Source organism: Octodon degus, unplaced genomic scaffold (genome assembly GCF_000260255.1).
Source record: "Octodon degus isolate 3935 unplaced genomic scaffold, OctDeg1.0 scaffold00032, whole genome shotgun sequence".
Classification (NCBI taxonomy): domain Eukaryota; kingdom Metazoa; phylum Chordata; class Mammalia; order Rodentia; family Octodontidae; genus Octodon; species Octodon degus.
This window is the reverse complement of record NW_004524608.1, coordinates 8,924,179-8,943,827: the sequence shown is the minus strand read 5'-3', so window position 1 is coordinate 8,943,827 and position 19,649 is coordinate 8,924,179.

Below are 19,649 nucleotides of genomic sequence, written 5' to 3'. Positions count from 1 at the left end.
GCCTGAGTTCAATCCCCAGTTCCACAAAATAAATAAATAAATAAATAAATAAATATCAAATTTAAATAAATAAATAAATAAATAAATGGAATTAATCTAAAGCATGGTATGTGAAGATTCTGGTAGTGAAGAGGAGAAAGTTTAGAGTTAGAAAAGTAAGCAAAGGCCAGATAGACTTCCTAAAATTTCTTAAAGAGTTTGTATTTTTTGGTGTAACCAGGAAAGTTTGTATGTTTTTTGTTTCTGCTTTTTCATTTATGTATTTGGTACAGGGTCTCACTACACAGCTTGGATTTATAATGATCCTCCTGTTTTTCAGCCTCCCCAACACTGGGATTACAGGCATGCGCCATCACACCCTGACTCAGTTGCTGGACTCAGTGCACCCTGGAGGGCAGGACCAGAGCGGCATGCGAGACCAGGGATGGAGCCCTGTAACCTGTGCTTGCCAAAGCAGGTGTTTAGACCACTGAACTACCTCGCCGGCCCTTTAACCAGGAAAGTTTTTAATCAGGGAAGTAAATTAAGGATGAAATCTAGTGCTGAGAATTGGTCCAAAAAATGGATTGGGAAATCGGGAACAATACCAAAATCACTGTTCAAGTCAGAAGTTGTATGAGAAAGAAGCTGTATGAAACAGTATTTGTTTTAGTAAACTTTAGCCAGAGATCCTCTCTAATTGAACATCGGATGTTTTTTACTGAAGGTAAGTATGGGAAGACTATTAGTAATGATATAACCTTATTATTTATCAGACTTCATACTGTAGAAAAACCATAATGGGCTCAGAGTCCGAGAACGCCTTTGTCAGTATCAATTCCTCAATTCCTTAATTAAATCCACACTAGAAAAAAAAAATAAAAACCTATACATAGAAGAAATAAGAGAAAGACCATAGGAAACATAAATTTCTCAGACACTTGTACAGGAGACAAGTTATAGAAATGGAAAAAATTAAGTCCTCGTGGGAAGTCCTCCAGTTAACGCGCGTCTGCCACACTGCAGAGAAATCAGACGTAAACACAGCGCAGTGTTCGTGAGAGCGATCTTGCTAAACATCAGAGTTATACAACAACACAAAGGACCTAGGAATTCTGTGTAAATCTTTGCAGTGGTGTTATTTGTAATTAATAATACCACTGCAAGGTACAGGGGAGGAGACAACCATAAATATTTCTTACAGAAATAGCTTGCAATGTGAGTCCTACATAGAAATTCTTTTTAGCTAACAGAGGTGTCAGAATATTTAGCCACACAGTGGATACAATAAATATTATAATGTTAAAAATCAAAGCTGCAAAACAATTGTTAATTTTTTTTTTTAGTTTTTAGGGAAGGGTTTACAGGGTGTTTAGGGTCTCACTATTAGATTGGATTCGCAGTGATCATCCTGTTTTCAGCCTCCCAAGAGCTGGGCTTACAGGCACACGCCACTATGCCCAGTCTCAATCACTGTCTCAGGGTAGCCTGGGGGCAGGGCCTCCATGGCAGGCCCAGGAATTGAATCCCCAGCCCCTGTATCTGCTTGCAGGCTCTTTAGTCCCCTGAGCTATTGGGCTGGCCCTAATTTTTTTTTTTTTTTTGTAGTACAGGGGATTGAACTCAGGACCTTGTGTTTGCCAGGCAGGTGGTTATTCTACTGAGCTATCTCATTGGCCCTCCAGCCCTAACTTTTTGGTTTTTAAATATATATATATATATATATATATATATATATATATATATATCCAAAGCAGGGTGTGTTTTCAATATATATAAATGCCATCACTTGGAGAGTTGGTGCAATAAAGTGTAAACCATTTAGATGAATTTTACATCAATTAAATGGTGAAATTGTGTTAATTTGAACATACTAGATTAAATAAAATGTATTACTGAAGATAAAAGATAAATTTCTTTGTTTCATTTTATTTTTTCAATGTGACTAGACAAAAATCTAAAACTATCTCTGTGGCTTGAATTTCTAGAGCTGGATGCTCTAGTTGTATCATTTGTTTTCCATGCAGCCATAAGAAAGAAAAGAGAGAAGCGTGCATCCCTCACTTTTAACAATAGTTCTCAGGCAGCACAAGCAAACTTCTACTGATATTCCATATACAAAATTAGCCAAAAGTTTGCATTTAGGGCTGGGGAGTTCTCTTGGTAATTTAAGCGCCTGCCTGTCAAGTGCAAGGACCCGGGTTCGGTCCCTGGTACTGCATGCTATGCTGGCCCCACACTGTGCTGCCACTGGAACAAGGCGTGGTGGTGCAAACCTGTAATCCCAGTGCTGGGGAAGCTGAGACAGGAGTACCACTATGAGTACAACCTGCATAGTGAGACCTTGTATCAAATAAATTTTTTTAAAAAGAATAAAAAATTTTAAGTGTTGATTTAAATTGTACTCTTGATTCTGGGTGGACACATGATTCATCATAATTTTAAAGCTTTGTTAGTTCAGAAGAATGGTAAATGGATATTTTCAGAACAATAGGTAGGCTTGACACAACTCTGCAACACCAGTAACAGAATCAACCTTAGATGGGGGTGGAGATTTCTTTTTCTCAGTTGAGCACAGGAATAAGATGTTTGGCATTGTAGCTGGTTTTTTTTTTTTTTTAGGTTTGGTGTTGATAAATACAGAAAAAAAATTATCTGGCAACTATTCTTTTCCTCACCAGAAGGAATGATGCCATTTCTTTGAAATATGGGTCAGAGTGAATTAGGTCTGTGAAGGGGATGACAGAGCTAAAAACTGTGTTGAGTTAGGACAAGATTAGAGACCATAAATTTATACTGAAGCAAATCTGTCCACTTGTGTTGTTTTCACTAGCAGTTCTCAGCTGCTTAGGTCCAGTGAAAGAAGAACTTGGTAGTTATTTTATTTAACATTGAGGTTTCCTAGAAGAAATTCCAAGAATAAAAAAAAGTGAGGAAATTGAGGATATGAAAAGGTGCAATAAAATATTGGAGCATCTAGAAGTAAAGGAAAATGAAGACAAATGGCTGCTGATAAGTGGGAAGAAGTCCAGGGATGGAGGCTGAGGTCCTGAAGACCGAGGATAGACCCTTAGGAGAGAGAAGGATATTGTGGTTAGAGACTAGATGATGTGGAATTGGTTCTTTAGAGATTTAATTAGGTCTTGGTGATGGTGAGGTCCACACTAAGCTGTGAGATTGAAGTTTTGGGCTACAGTGGAAGAAACAGAGGCATGAGGGATTTAACTATTCTTCAAGTCTCAGCCTTGTTTGCTTCTGATAAATATAAAATGAGAGATTCATAGCAGATAATTGTGGGGATATAGTTTTCCAAGAATATGTCTTATTTTTGCAGGTTTTGCAAGAAAGGAGACAAAGCTTCTGCTCTGGAGTATCACAAATTTGTTAGCCCAAACTTGGGAGACACAGTGTTTCCTTGGAGAGCAAAGGGCAGGTGTGCCTGCTATTGACAATAAAGACTGGAGCGCCTGCATACTGGCTCCTCTTTGTAGCACCATGTGCTGCACTGCGCATGCAGGAGCTGTTGCCTTTTTCCTTGCTCTGTGGAACTAGAGCTTGGAGAACCGGAACAAATTCCAACGCTTTGGCTAGTGCTTTTACTATGAGTTTGAAGGCCGTTGATTCTCATCAAGATTCTCGTGTCTTCTGTTGGCATCTTTGAAACCTAGTGTAAGGTGAAGCTCTCAGACTTCATTGTTCTCAGCAACTCTTTCCGTGCATCACTATGCTCTAAAGTCTTCCAAGAATTTTCTCCCCATTTGCAAGAAAAAAGAGGCATTCCCCCATCTTTCTTTTGCTACCTGCTATTCTGAAAACTAGAACCACATTTTCTTTCCATTTTTCTCTTCAGCGCAATAATACATCCCATAATACTCTAGATGCTTTGCTGTGTGCATCACTTAAACTAGATTACTCCATTTGAGAGTTCCTACTTGATTGTTTTGTATAATTTTCCCCATTATATTTGATATGAGAATTTTTGTGAAGCTGAATACTTTGAAAGTTATAAAGCTTCACAGCAACCAGGTGCAATCTTTTGCATATCATATACTAACTACTGTAGGTGGATAAAATCAATTGGATGTGTAAATTCCTTAACTAACAGCAAATGGAGCAAATTGAATTTCAAAGTGGAAAAAAAGGTGAACCTGAAAAGCAGTGGTAAGAAGGTCATCAGCAGAATTAACAAAAAAGTCTGGCAAAGTTACAGTTAGGCAGCCAGTAATACTCTATTGATCAGACTTTCTCAATCAATGAGTCTGTGCCTAGATTATTGATGCAAAGGTATTAAGCAAAATTTTATTTCAGCTAACTTGTTGGCTCAGATGTCAACTGAAAGTCATTTCCCCAGTCAATCAAAGATACAATAAATCTGAGCAGATTTAGCTCTTAAAACATTTCTTGTGTCTATTCTCCTTTCCAATCAGACAATTATCTTTGGGAGGCTAACAATTAAGCTAATGCCTAAACTCACACTTTGAGAAGCACTGTGCTTCTGTACAAAGAAAGCCAAACAGCGTATCTTAAAGGGAAGAAGCAGGTATGAAATGCTATTTTTCCTCACTGAGAAAAATGCAATTAAAATAATTTGAAATAAAATGTGTTGAACTTCCCATTCATGATTTTGATAGCCCTCCTAGCATTCCCCTTTGTATTTCATAACCCCCACGGTGAAGTTTTGTACATTTGAAAGGTGAAGTGAACACAACCCATTCACGAGCTAAGCAGACAGGCATAGGAGGGAGCAGGTGGCTTTCCTTCCCCACGTAGAGCAGCCACTTCGTGGATCACTTCCACATGCATTCTGAAAAATTATATACATTTCTCCTTCATTGGAGGTGCCTATTTTCTTGGAGGCATGAGCCTTCTTTTCTTAATATTTCACGCATGTCTGAATCTATACCTTTTCACTGTTCCCAGTATCTGCTGGTTTCATAGCATTACCTGTTATATAAGATTCATTTTTCCTGTCTCATCTCTAATTTTGTGATTTGCCCATTTTTAAGGCCCCAGCTCATATTATACTCTTGAATGTTGCCTGCCTTGCAATTTCTCTTCCAAGTCAGTCCTTGCTCCTTTCTTCAGTTCAAAGAAAGAACATCCAGTACCATGCCTGCCACACACACCAATGTAGGCCTCAGCTGAGACCCCTACAAACCCTCCTTAAAAATAAAAATTCTAGAGCACAGAAATACATTCCACACATTAGCGTTGGCTTTACATCTGCACAATTCCAGGATGTTTGTGCACCGATTGAACTTGAGGCTAACATCAGTACGTAATATTCAAAAAACATTGAAGCCCTGGCCATAGCAAGCAATCATGCCGTAAGTGAAGACACAGCCCCTTGTGCTACTTTACATTCCGTTTGATGTATTTTCTACATATACTATCTTCTCAATTAGATGGTAAGCTTATTAGAGGCAAGAAAAATCATACATATCCTTGCATTATCTTAATAACATCATACAGAGGATACAATAATACGCATTTATTAATACAGCCTTTATAGATATTTGGAACACAATGACTGAGATTTACCATCAAAAAGGGTGAGCAGTGGATAATGCTGGTGTGTTTGTAAGACACAGCCCAACACCTAGACAACTCCTGTACTTGGCCAAATTTATTTTGACCATCTCTTAACAAGTCAAGTCACAACTGAAAATAATAATAAAAATTCTGCTTTCATCATTGAGCAATGCTCCTTCAATATTCAAGTAAATATATGATTTCAAAAAGCATTTTGTTCTTACTGAAAAATAGCTCCAACCAAAACATCATTAAAATGAGAGTATGTTTATCAGATCAGCAGGGTTCTTTTTTCTTTTTAGATTTTAAGTGAGAAGTGATAAAGAATCAGAAAAAAGAAAAATGAATGTCTTAAGCAAAGAATGATCAAAAGATTTTTTTCACCAGAGATGAACCAGTTCTTTTTGTTTGTTTGTTTGTTTGTATTTGTCTTTTTAAGACAAGGTCTAGCGATGCAGCTCAGGCTGGCCTTGAGCTCACTTTGCAATCCAGATTAGTCTCCAACTCGTATCCTTCCTCCCGCCTCAGCCTCCTGAGTGCTGGGATTGCAGGTGTGTGCCAATCATGCTTGGCAGTTCTAAATTTATAAAATGATATTTTTCTATGTGAATTTCTGATGATCTATTTAGGAATAAAATATATTTCCATAAAGAATAAATAAGATATTACATGTCAAACCAGTGCTGATTTTACATCTTTAAAAATATAACTTTGAAACCTCAGACTTCCTTCAGTCAGACCCCAGAACTGAAAACCATCGCTATTGCAGAGTCTTTGAGGAAGATATCAGCATATCAAACTTTAATTAATAATTTTTATGTTTTCTTTTAAAACCAAATACCATGAACAGTACCAGTGAAGGTCCATCTTAGCTTCCTGTAGGTGTTGTAGAAAAATTCATAAACCGAGGTCTCACAACAAAAGTACTGATTCACAGAGTTTTATTGTTATTATTATTATTATTATTATTTATTGGTACAGGGTCTTGCTACGCATCTTGGATTCTGCCTCCCCGGGGCTGGGATTACAGGCATGCCCTCACACCTGGCTTTGGAGCTGGCACTATGCAGCAAGGCATGTGGTACCAGGATCAAACCTGGGTCCTTGCACTTGCCAGGCAGCCACTTAGACCACCAAGATATCTCCCCAGCCTGCTTCACAGTTCTGAGGCTGGAAGTCCAAAGACAAGGAGCCAGTAGAGATGTGCTCCTTTTGAGATACTGGACAGAATCCTTCGTTGCCTCTTTGTAGTTTTGATACTGGTTGACAATCCTTGGTGTTTGTTGATATCCAGCCATGTGGCTCCAATCTTCATGTTCTGATTTGGGTACAGAGTGTCCACCCAAAAGGCCTGTTTTGGAAGCTTTGGCTTGTTTTTGGTTGCTGCTGGATTTTGGAAGCAATTGGATAATGAGGACTACAAATGCATCCCCGGATTAATCATAATTGGACAGCATTACTAGAGAATATGGGAATTATTTGAAGGCAGGGGATCAGGTATTATGGGTTTGGATGATCTATCAGAACTTATTCCATTCTTCTCTGGGTCTCTCAGCTTTTTTTTTTTTTTTTTACCTGCAGCCTTCCATGTAGAAAGCTTTGCTCTACCACACACTTCCTGCCATGACTTTCTGCTTTGCTGTGGACCCAGAAGCACTGGATAAAGTGAACCTGGATCAAAACCATGTCCCAAGATAAGCACTTCCTCCTCTAAGCTGGGATCCTCAAGCATTTTGTCACTGTGATGGAAGTTCACATTCTTCTCCAGTTTTCCCATGGAATTCTCCGTGTTTGTTTTATCTTCACATGACTCGTCCCCCTTTTTATAAGAATATTTATCATATTGCACATCCCAATAACTCACTTTTACTTTATCATGTTTATGAAGATTCTCTTTCTAAATAAATCACATTCACAGATATTAAGGATTAGGATTACAATATATTTTTGCGGGTGGTTGGGAGATAGCTCAGTGGCATAAGGATCTGCCTGGCAAGTGTAAGTTCCTGAGTTTGATCCCTTGTACAAGAAAAAGTCAATATGTCTTCTTTTGCAGGGACACAATTCAACCACAATAGGATGTGCATGATAGTAAGTTTAGCTTCAATAACTGAGTCATGTATATTATGGAAAAATATTTTTAAGGAAAAATATTGCTCAGTGATCACAAAGTTTTAGCCAGGTATATGTATTTTCCAATTTGTGCTGCTAACATTGACATAAATTAGCTCTTATTTTATCTTTTGTTTTTCATTTATTAGATTATCTTTGGAAAATATATGTAAAAGCTTTAAGTTTTCTATTTTCAAATTAATTTTTCATCTGTACCATCCCTTTAAAATATCACTTTGTACATATTTAATTTTATGCTCTGCTTAAAATATTTATGTTTTGTATATTTTTGGTATTAGTTGCTAGTTAGTAACTATAGTTTAGAGGTACTATGTTAAATTAAATATTAAGAATCTCAAAATTATTAAAATTTTAAACTTCTATCAATGAACTATCTCAATTATTCATAAATTGTTCACATTTAAACTAGGGATGGTGAGGGCCGGCTAAATAGCTCAGTAGATTAAAGCACCTACAAGCAGGTGCAGGGACTGATTTGATCTCCAGGCCTGCTGTACCGGCTCCCCCTCCAGGGTGCACTGAAAAGCAATTAAGACTGGGCGTGGTGGCATACGCTTGTAATCCCAGCTCTTGGGAGGCTGTAAACAGGTGGATCACTACTAGTCTGATCAAGTAGTGAGACCCTGAACACCCTGTAGATCCTTCCCTAAAAATACAAAAACAAACAAACAAACAAAAAAACCCAAAAAACAAAAAACTAAGGATGGTGGACAATCCTCTTTGCTTCTGTTTACAATATCTGAGTATCAAAAATAATTCTCTTTGGTCACTTTAATTCTCGTCTTAATACCAACTTTATTTTGCATTTGGAAGTTGGGCTCCACTTTAGTAAGGACAGAGAATTAATCATTCTGGAAGATCACTTAGGATAAATAGGAATGTAAATAAAAATGTGTGTGATAATTTATATGTGTTCTTTCCTTGAAACTTGACTTTGCACATTAAACGCTCTGTGTCATTCTATGACCTGGAATGTAAAGATGATAAGAATTATCATTCATACATCTATATGAGATTAAAAGTTAAATTTTTCCTGTTTTTTTTCTCAGATTATTTTTAACTAAATTGACCAGATAATTTACCCCTTGAAGCCCTGGTTTAAAGCTTGCACTTTCAGTGGCAGATAAATGCATATATTATGTTGTGCAGACTTCAGCTTAAAAGTCTGCATAAAACTGCGCTGCAAATTTGAAAGTGATAGCTTGAAATTTACATTCATTTTCTAATTTAGTGCATAGTTGAAACACCAAATGCATATTAACATTTGCTTATATTTAGACTTTTCTTATTATATTAATTGTTAAAAATAGAAGTCATCTTAAAAATAAAACAAGCAGTAAGGGAAGCTCAGTTGTACCTGTTTGTGATTAACCATAAGGCTTCCATATGTGATATCTCTCTTTGGATTCAGGCTGCTCACGGTAACTTGATCGGGGCTATAATTACACCCTGCTTGAATCAAGAAAGTCAAATAATGTCAAAAGCAATCATTTTGCTAGTAGATGTTTTGAGAATTAAAAACTGAAAAAATGCAGATAGCATGATGTTAACATCTCACTGAAGCAAGCTGACCTAAAATACCTGGAAAGTGAGAAGGTTGAAAGCTCTTTAGCTAAATAGCTCTGGAGAAAAACACAGAGTTGTTAGCTTTAACTTCATGTGTAAACTGTTAGGTTCATATCTTTTCTATGTTAGAAGGCCTTGGTACTTTATCTTCTGATATACTTGTCACTTAGCCACTTGCAATGGTTCACCACACTCAGAACCAGCGAAATGATCGCACTGACCCACGTAATATCAAACCAAGATCATAATGCCCATTAAGACGGAGAAGCTGTAGGACCCACTCTAAAATAAATAATGCAAGGAAAGGGAAAATGGGGCTCCACCAAATCCATACCACCAAAGTCTGGTAGAACCAAGATGAGAATTTCAGTTAGGGGGAGTGAAATCAAAGACAACAGGACTGATATAAAATCAAGGTGTGAGGTAAGCATAGGTCATAGAGTCACAAGGCAAAAATTATTTTAAAATATCCAGATCATGATGTTTCTTGCCTAGACATGCCATATTTTAGTATCATGACTCACACATCTTGAACATGTGCATTAGCCAGCTTCAAGCAGTTTTTTGACTGTGATATGATCAGCTAGACCTCGTAGATCATTGCAGTAGCTGTATTGAGATAGCTATGTAAGTATTATAGCTACATAAGCACTGTAAAACTCTGAAGACCGAGAAAGAATTTCAATAGAGATTTTTTGTTTAAAATTGTTCCTCACATTACAAGCACACACTGTTTCACATTCCTTCAAATTAAGTTTTACTCAACTTTCAGGAAATAGAGAATAATATACTGCTTCACTTGTATGTTCAAGTAAGTCCTATATCATACATATAGTACACTGAATTTAAATTTCCTTCAAAACAAACTTTAAAAGCTTATCTTTCTTTATTTCTATACAAAAATAAATAACAAAATAGTTCAATGTTAAATATGTTAACTAAAATTATTAGCTTTGTGAATTCACACATAGTAATGTTTGATAAAAACCTAATATTTTTGGAGTTTTGTTAGCCATAAAACTATAGATCATTTTGGTCATATTTGTCCTCTCTCTCTCTCTCTCTCTCTCTCTCTCTCTCTCTCTCTCTCTCTCTCTCTTCTTTCTTTTACTCTCCCCTGAATGCCTGGAAACAGGGTTACAGAAGTGGAGAATTTAGTTTTGGACACTTGTCAGACAATATCATCTCAACAATTCTTACCAGGTTAAATGTGGGACAATTTATGACTGAGTGCTGTCTGAGCAGGTTGTTCATAGATCAGCCCAGGGTGTAAGTTGATTCTTCAGCTATAGAGGTCCTGCCCCATTATTTGACATTCTTGATTCAAGCGGTGTGTAATTATAGGCCTAATCAAGTTTCAATAGTGAGCCTTAATAAGAATCAGAAGCTTGGATTTTATTGTCAACCATCATTTAGTTTCACAAGGTTTGGTGTGCAGAAGCTGATGTGGCCTTTAGGAACATACCAGCCACATTCCGTCTTACCTGCAATTTCTGATGTAACTTTTTCTCTATGAAAGTCAAAAAAAGCACAGTGCCAAAGTTTATCATATTAAAAGACCCAGAGCAGAAATGACATTGCATATACCTGAAAACACATACCCATGGTCACTTCCCAGTCTGCTTGGCTAATGCTACAGTTGCTGCTACAATCTGGAGACAGCTCAGATATCACTTGAAGTATTATGTTTTAACATAAACACATTGCTACACTTAGTCTCTGAGATGAATTTTGAATGAGGATTTGGAAAAGAAATGGGGAGGAAGGCCAAGGAGGAGACAATTTTCCCATGAAAATGTTTCTTGTTTTATTAGGAAAAATTCTATGATAAGCTGTGGTTATCTGAGCTCCTCTGGTTGTGCATAAACTCAGAAAAAAAGTTAGCTAAGCATTTAACTCTAGGGATAAAAATTTGAACAATTTAAGTGTCTCTTAAGGAAGGAAGTTCTGCTGACATAAATTTCTGTCTATCACAAATATTTACTGACCCTCTGCTGTACACAGCATAGTACTTGGTGTTCCAGAGTTGAAGGGACTTAAGATTTGTGATTCTTTCTAAGATGATTTGTCTGTTGCAATAACATGCCTTTTAAACAAACGGTTTACTTTAGTTTTCTCCCATTCCAAAATTATTTTTGATGGGAAAAATCTTATTATACTAATTCGTATTTTTTCCTTCAAATTTAAGGCACTTCATCATTAAATTTTGTGACTCTCTTTTTTTGAATAGCAATGAAAGAAGTGGAGCATTCTGAGTACAGCGTACTTCATAATTATGTTTGGAATTATGCCAATTTTGGCAATTGTAGTATTACAATACCAATATTATTAGCAATAAAGCTGACAAACTACTACAAATTTTCCCTTTTTATTTGATGGAGAGAAAGTACTAAAGAAATAGTGTGGAAGGTACATCTATTGAATTGATAGTTTTCTTGTAAATGTGAATATAAAATAACTTTTCAATACTTCTAATGTAATAGATCATGAAAAAATAAATTATGAAGATGATCTTCTAGCTTGGTAACTCAAAAATGTTCAGAGCTTCTGTTAAAATATTAGCAGTTATTAAACATTTTTAATCCAGAATATTAAATACCAGATAAGTATAGAAGTTTACATTTAATGGTTTCTAAGTTGAGTAGTAATTATAGGTATATAACTTTTTGTTCTACATTTATTAGTATTAGGATTCATACCTCATAAAATTACGTTGGTACTACAGAGTTGTCTTACATGGTTTTCCTTCTAATTGTGAATCTCAGTATGATGGTGGATTGAGTCAATTTGAGTAAGAGAAGCTCAAATACATTGGCTCAGCAACTCCACACCTTAGTGTGCGGAAGACCCACCATAACGAGGCTGGCTGCCTGGAAGGTGTAAATGGAGAAATGACAGAGGTCCACTTCGGAGGAGCTCTAGTCTTTACCTTCACCTTATATCTCTCCTGACTTCCAGCCACAAGTCTTGGGAGCAGATCCTTCAGCCTTCTGGCATACACTCTGCAGCTGTCCATTGCAGACCATCAGCCCCTGATATGGCCTTGTAGGACACTGCAGTGTGCTCTAGACCTTCACCTGACAGACCCACTACACTCTTTCTTGTCTGACTCTGTGGGTAGCTGTCATCCAGTCTTATAAATTCTTTTTTTTTATTTTTATGAATTTCGGACAGGGTCTCACTACACAGATTGGACTTGTAGCGATCCTCCTGTTTTCAGCCTCCAAAGCGCTAAGATTATAGGCTCCCGCCACCATGCCCAGTCTCAATCACCATCTCAGTACTCCCTGGAGGCAGGGCTGGCACTGCACACCAGGGATTAACCCTGGCCGCTGCACTCTGCCTAAGCAGGCGCTTTAGTCTGCTGAGCTGTCTGCCCAGTCCTAGTCTTTAAATTCTTATACATTTGAATGTCTTGTGTTATATCTGTTTCTCTAGTAAACACTGACTGATACACTCAAAATCATTGTTAAAGCCAAGCATTGTTGATTTTGTAGAATATAATCCAAAGGAAAAACAACAAAGACTTCAGATCAGCGACTTCTTTAAGACCCCACCTTCACCATGTATCATTAATTGTACAATAGAAAGTGACTTGATCCTTTAATTTTTTTTTTTCCTTTGGTGGAACTGGGGATTGAACTCAGGCCCTCGCTCTTGCCAGGGAAGCACTTATTCTACTGAGCCATCTCCCTGGGCCCCCTTTAATTTCTGACTGATACCTCATCTGTACCTTGGAGATGATGAAAACTAATATTTTTGGCTGCATGGCTATCAATAAGGAACAATTCTGTCATATAAAATGTCTTAAGAATGGACTTAGACCAACAAGGTATTGTAAACCACTATGTTTACAAGGGGGAATGAACAGTATTACTAAGCAATATTCATAAGATTAAAGGTTTTGATATAAGTCAAGGGATGGAAAATGCTAGAAGTGAGGAAGGGAAAATTAAAATGATTGCATTTATTCTATAAATTGTTTCTGGGCTGAAACACTCATCTATGTTTATTTCTCAGAGGGGAAAACATTGCACTCACATGAAAAAAAGAGGAAAGAAAGATAAGGGATAGAGGATGTCCCTTCGGGATCAGGTTGATTCCACTAATGTTTATCAATGCTCTATATAATGGAAGAGAAAGCCTTCTTATTAGATTTTCCCATAACATACATAGGAAGGGAAAAAAGGGGGGAAATTAATTCAAAGAGACTTTGACAAATAAGAAATAACCTGTCAACACAATTTCAAAAAAGGGCAAGTACAACATAAGCATTAGGTTCAGACTATCACTAATCTTATAGAGGATGAGAATGGCCACACTGAGTGGCCAGAGCTAAACTTCGGGCTCAGTAAAGTGAAGAAAATTCAGTAATATAGTGCTGCCTCTGTGAAATACGTGCTTATCGGATGTTAAGACATATGTAATTTTAATGAATAACATTATCTACTGGAGGAAATATAGATCCAATCAAAAAGTTTAAAGAAGATCAGATAGCAACCCAACTCAAGGAAAAGGAGAAATTTTGCTAGATAATATCAGTGGGGTACTGAGGGAGTGAGTCATTCCATTTCTTTTTTCTTTTTTTTCTTTTTTTTGAGAAGAGACTTGTTATGTTGCCATGACTGGGTTAAAACTCCGAGCTCAAGCAATCTTTTTCACCTTATTATCCTGAGGAGCTGGGGCTACAGATGCAGACCATTGCATCTGTATGTAATTATTCCAATTTTATGTAAGTTAACCCAGTGGCAGCAAACCTAAAGCACATATGCTATTGTGTTTTTCTTTCTTTTTTTATGTATTTAGTACAAGGTCTACAGGGTCTCACTACATAGATCAGACTCATAGTAATCCTCTTGTTTTCAGCCTCACAAGCACTGGGGTTACAGGCACTTGCCACCCCACCTAGTGTCAGTCACTGTCTCACTGCACCCTGGGGGTGGTGCGGGCACAGTATGTGGTGCCAGAGATGGAATCCCAGTCCCTGTGGTCTGCCTAAGCAGGCACTTTAGTCCACTGAGCTATCTGGCTGGGCCTCTAATTGTGTCTTTCCTTTAAGGCAAAAGATGTTAATACATGAGTTGATTTTCTAAACTAAAAATACAGCATTCAGGTTCGATTGCAGTGTTGGCGCTCCATGGTGAATAAGTCATTTTTGAGTTGAAGTTTGGGCACTCAGCCTCTAAAAGTTTTACTACCACTGAGCCATGTCGTGGGAAATCAATAAACACAGCAGCTAACACCAAACCCTTATATGTACATGTCATGTACAAGTGCCTTGGAAACAGTGGCACAACAACTGGCACCATTGTTACTGACCAGTTTTCAGGATGGGTAGTCTTTTAACTGAGGAGAACTAGTACTTTTATATTTTTCTTCCTAATTCTGTCTTTTCAACTTGAATCATGCCAGTCACCAATTCGTACAGTTCCTTTGTTGGCCCAATATTCAGACTACATTACCCAAACATAGTCCCCTGAATGTGCTCTTTGATAATATTAAACACTTGACTATGCCTTTTCAATAGTCATTAAATTGCAATCAGGTCCAGTCAGATAGCTTAGCAAACTAAGCACTTGCTTAGGCAAGCATAGGGACTGGGTTCAATACCTGGCACCACAGGCCCCACCAGTCCCATCACCGGGCACGCTGAGCCCACTGAGTCTGGGAGTGGTGCTGCACACCTATAATCCCAGTACTGGGGAGGCTGAAAGCAGGAGGATCACTATGAGTCTGAGCTGTGTAGTGAGACCCTGTACCAAAAACATAAATCACAATCTATTATGGACTTGCCAGTATAGAGTTGTTTAAAATACTTTGCAAGTAGGGATGTTCACAGTGTGTTGTGTGACATACATGATGAATTCCATTTATTTAACATAGTACAGTTAATACTTTATTTCTGTATTGCTTGTTGAGACTTTTTTTTAAAGGCCCAATTCTAGTTCTAGTATTTTAGTAGTGAATAAATAAGATTATGCTTGCTTTTCAACTATTACTTGCAACAGTTTTTGACATTTCATTTTGCTAAATGTTAGAAGTCTATTTATTTTAGTCTAATTTTACAGAGAAGACCTCCATTCACCCATCCTACCTTGGTTATTTTATCTCATTCTTCTAAGCTTCCTTCATTTGTGCTAACAATTGACCTAAGTACCTTGTTTTCTCAAGTTTACTTCCACTCAAAACATTGAATCATGAAGGAAAGGTGAAGCAATGCAGGAGTAAAATATATTTATTATTTACACTGAAACATCGCAGTCAGAGAGTATACCCTAAGCCTACACCACCCGAGAAATATGAGTACAGGCTGCTTTGCACATGATCCAAGGGCATCGCTGTGATTTCCTTCATTGGTCATTGTGTAAATCTCTAACTTCTTCCCAGATCTTCTTCAAAAGACAATATACTATAATTTTGAATATTTCTTACCACATATCTGATGGTATTTTTCTGATTTGTATGTGGTTTTTCATTACAATTTTATTCTTATTTATTTTTTGCAGATTAAGGTTGATTTATTATTTTCATGTATCAAAAACGCAGGAGCACACTTAGCCCAGGTTTGTTGCAAGTTCTTCAGCCTTTGCCTTTCCAACTTGGTGATGTGAGCTACAAGTTTAGGCCCCAGCACACATTCTTCCCAGGGACAGAGGATCTCATCGTATCTGTTACTGTAGATGTCCCTGATCACTTCCATCAGCTTATCCAGAGCAACTTTGTCTTCCGAGTTGACTTGTGTCAAGCCAACAGTGCTACAGGTCTCCTGGGGACCAGACACACCAGCCTGGCCTTCCCCATCATGATGCAGTAAGGGATCCCTGTCTTGTGACATAGGGCAGGCAGGAACACAATGGGGCCCACGTCCTTTTGATCACCACTCCCTGAGCCTTCTTGTTCTCTGCCAGAGTGGCGACAGTAGGAACAGCTTTGAGGGTAGGTGGTCTCGTAGTGTGGACCTCTTCTTTACGAGAAACTTCCTTCTCAACCTCTGTTTCTTCTCTTGCTTTGTTTCTGGCCTGTACTTGTGCAAAAACTTAAGCTGCTGGGGTGCTGTTTGGTGGTTCGAGGCCTGGGTGAACTGATTCATTGCAGGAGGCACCTTCAGCAGCTTACTCAGGGTAGGCCTCAGTCACTGCAGCTATTTAACAAAGCAGGTGAGATTTCTCATGGGCTGAGTGTCCTGACCAAAGCCAACATGGTTTGGGCCTCTTCTACCATCTTCTTGGCCTCCTGCCTCTTTACGACAACAGGGGCTGGAGCCACCTTCTTCCCCTTGGACTTCATCCCTTTCTGCATCTTGGGAGGAAAGACAAATTAGAAGGAATCATGGGTAACATATAAGCAACCATACAAAAGAGCTGGCCTCTGAGCGGGGCTTCCTCATTGTGATTTTATTAACAGAAAAACACAAATACATGATACTGCACTAAGAGGGAAGGTCTGTCATGGACATTGCTTCACTCAAATAGACGCTGCAAATCCAGTGTTATAAGTGCCAATCATGTCTTTATTTGCTCTCACTTTTGCAATTCTAAGAATGTACAAATTGCTCAATCTTATTTCTGTTCCTCAGATTTTTAAAAGATATTTAAGCTTCTTAAAAACAGTGCTCTGGGGGGAACCTGCTTGCGTCCCCCTCCTGTCCCTCTCTCGGGACAGGAGCTTTCTTTCTCTCAATAAATACATTCTGCTCAAAAAAAAAAAAAAAGTGCTCTGATGAATTCCATTTCTAATGACAAATTCTAATGTATCTGTTTTCAGTACAGCAATTATGCAACACTGACCTCTTCCCACCTCTCTTTACATTTCTTTAAGAAGAAATCTGTCTTGTAGCTCAGCTTGCTTTCTCAGGTGAATATTTCAAGCAATATTTTCAGATGGATATAACATTGTTACCTGCATGTTGTAAAGAAATTTAAGGCACAACCTCTCCCCACATGCTGGTTGCATTTAATCTATTCTACTGAAGATTAGTTCAACATTTTGTACTTAGGTTCTAGTATCTTCTGTAATCCCTAACATTTTTCCACAGCAGAAAAGCTGGGCTATTTTTAGAAAATGCTTGCAATGACTTTAAATTTCTTTTACTGGGGGTTGCCTGGGAGATCAGAACCAGTATTGCCATTTTGTTTTCTGCAATGCTGGGGATTGAACAAAGGCCCTTCCCACCAAGCTGTGTGCCCAGTTTATTTTTCTTTCTATAGTGAGCCAGAGTCTCACTAATTCGCTGAGCTGCCCATGTAGGCAGCAGCTTGCAATCCTCCTGTCTCGGCCCCATCCCCATCCCCCAACCCCCAGTGCAAGGGTTATAGGTGTGACCACACTAGGCTATCAGAAGCTTGAATCAATGTCCTGGTAGGTATTCTGGTTCATACTTCAAATCATGTGTTATTTTAGTTCAGTTTCCTGGTACATCCATATGTGTTTCTATGCGTATTGTTATTTACTGAGTGCTTCAACCATGCTGGTATGTGTTGGTCAGACAGTAATAAAAGATGCTATCCTTTTCCTCAAGGAGTTTGTAATCTAATTTACAAATTCAGTTCAATTCTGAAACTCTTTTTCCAGTTCTTCTTCATTAGATTTGTACTTTATTGCTCAGAAAAGCTTAAGTTGGAAAGCAGAATTAGAGTTTTAATTATACACTATGTGATTTACATCCTATATTTTAAAAACGCAAATAGATCATGATCATCCTATATTTCTAGTTGAAAATACGTTTTCCATTAAAAATTGTCATTTGTTCATAATCATTTTGCCTAATTTCTAAACTAGTAATTTATTCATAATAAAATGTTTCTCCAATTCTGTGATGATTTTATTTTCTTGACTAACTGCACTGAAAAGGAAACTACTTTCCTTCTTTTACTGTGTGTCTTCCTTTCTTCTTTCATTCCTTTTTTGCATTTTCTACATTAATAAAGGCAGTGAGGCATTTATATAAAATACAAAATTAGCTGGGAATACAGCTCAGGGGCACAGTGCCTGCATGGCAAGTGCAGGGTCTGGAGTTCAATTCTGAGTGCCTAAAAAGAGAAAAAGAAAATTAGATTAGTAGATAAAATAGAAACCAGCACCAAACAGACATATAGTCAGTTGTATATAATTGGCATATAGTTAGTTGTACTTCAACAAAGATGATAAGGCAATTCAATGAGAAAAAGATTTTTATTTTTAATTTTTTAAACAAATTTGGCTAAAACCATTAATCCTCTTTAAAATGTAAGGATGACCTTTATTTCATTCTACTTTTGAAAATTAACTGAAATGGACCAGGGGATAAAATTTAAGTTCTGAAACTATAGCCTTCTGGATGAATACAAAAGAGTGAATCGCAGTATATTTGAGTTTAAATGATGAATGTAATTGATGTTTTAAATATAAAAATTATAAAGCTTAAAATTAAGTACTAAATAACTTTGAATATAACATGTTTGCTTTTCAAAACATATTGCTATGAAAATGAAAAGGCTCTCCGACTGATAAAATGACGTCACAAAACACGTATTTGGGAAAGAGCATGTTTCTAGAACTCGTCACCAATGTTTATAGTTCACTGATGAGATGGCAAAGCCCACTTCTCTGCTGCCCTGGAAAAGCATATCAACACATTTGAGCAGAATGTGGACAAAGATATATGGATGAAATTTAAGGACCAAAAGAAAAGCTTGTCATTATTAGCTATTCAGAAAGGTAAATAAAAAACATCATCTTTATAAGATGCAAATATTTACCAATTGGTTATTTTTTTATAATTCTTAATGTGTTTAATTCTTTTGCCATAAAAATTGATTCTTGATATGTAATTTATTATTCTTTGCTGTATAAACTTATGAGTTTGAGTTGTTAACAAGCTTTCCCATGTATAAAAATTATAAAGGGATAGTTTCGTGGTTCAATTTAATGATTTGAGTTTTCATTTATTACATTTTTTGCTCTATTTATTTCACATTTAATTTGGAGTGTGGTATAGACTGTCAAACATTTTATTTAACAAGCCAGTTGTTTTAATGCTACTTATTAACTAGTTTTCTATTTGTTACTGGTTTAGTCATTACCATAGTCTGAATTGCTTTATGTATATTTTGTTCTGCATCTCTGTTTCTTATCCTGTTAACTATGTTTATTTATATACACTGGCACAAATGTCACATTCTTTTAATCGCTAACACTTTATTGCATACATTAGTATCTATTAAAACTGACTTTCTCTATGTATCAACATTTTTTTTATTTTTTTTCTTTTCAAAGTTTTATTGATAAACATAAAGCAATGAGACAGTTTCAAATCCAATTGAAAGTACAGTTTCAACAAATAATACACTGCATATATTCTTCTTAGTGGTTAATTGCTGTACAGGATGCAGACTTGTGATCCTACTTACAAACACCATTAGAACAAATCATTCGATTCATTAAGAGAATGCAACTATATA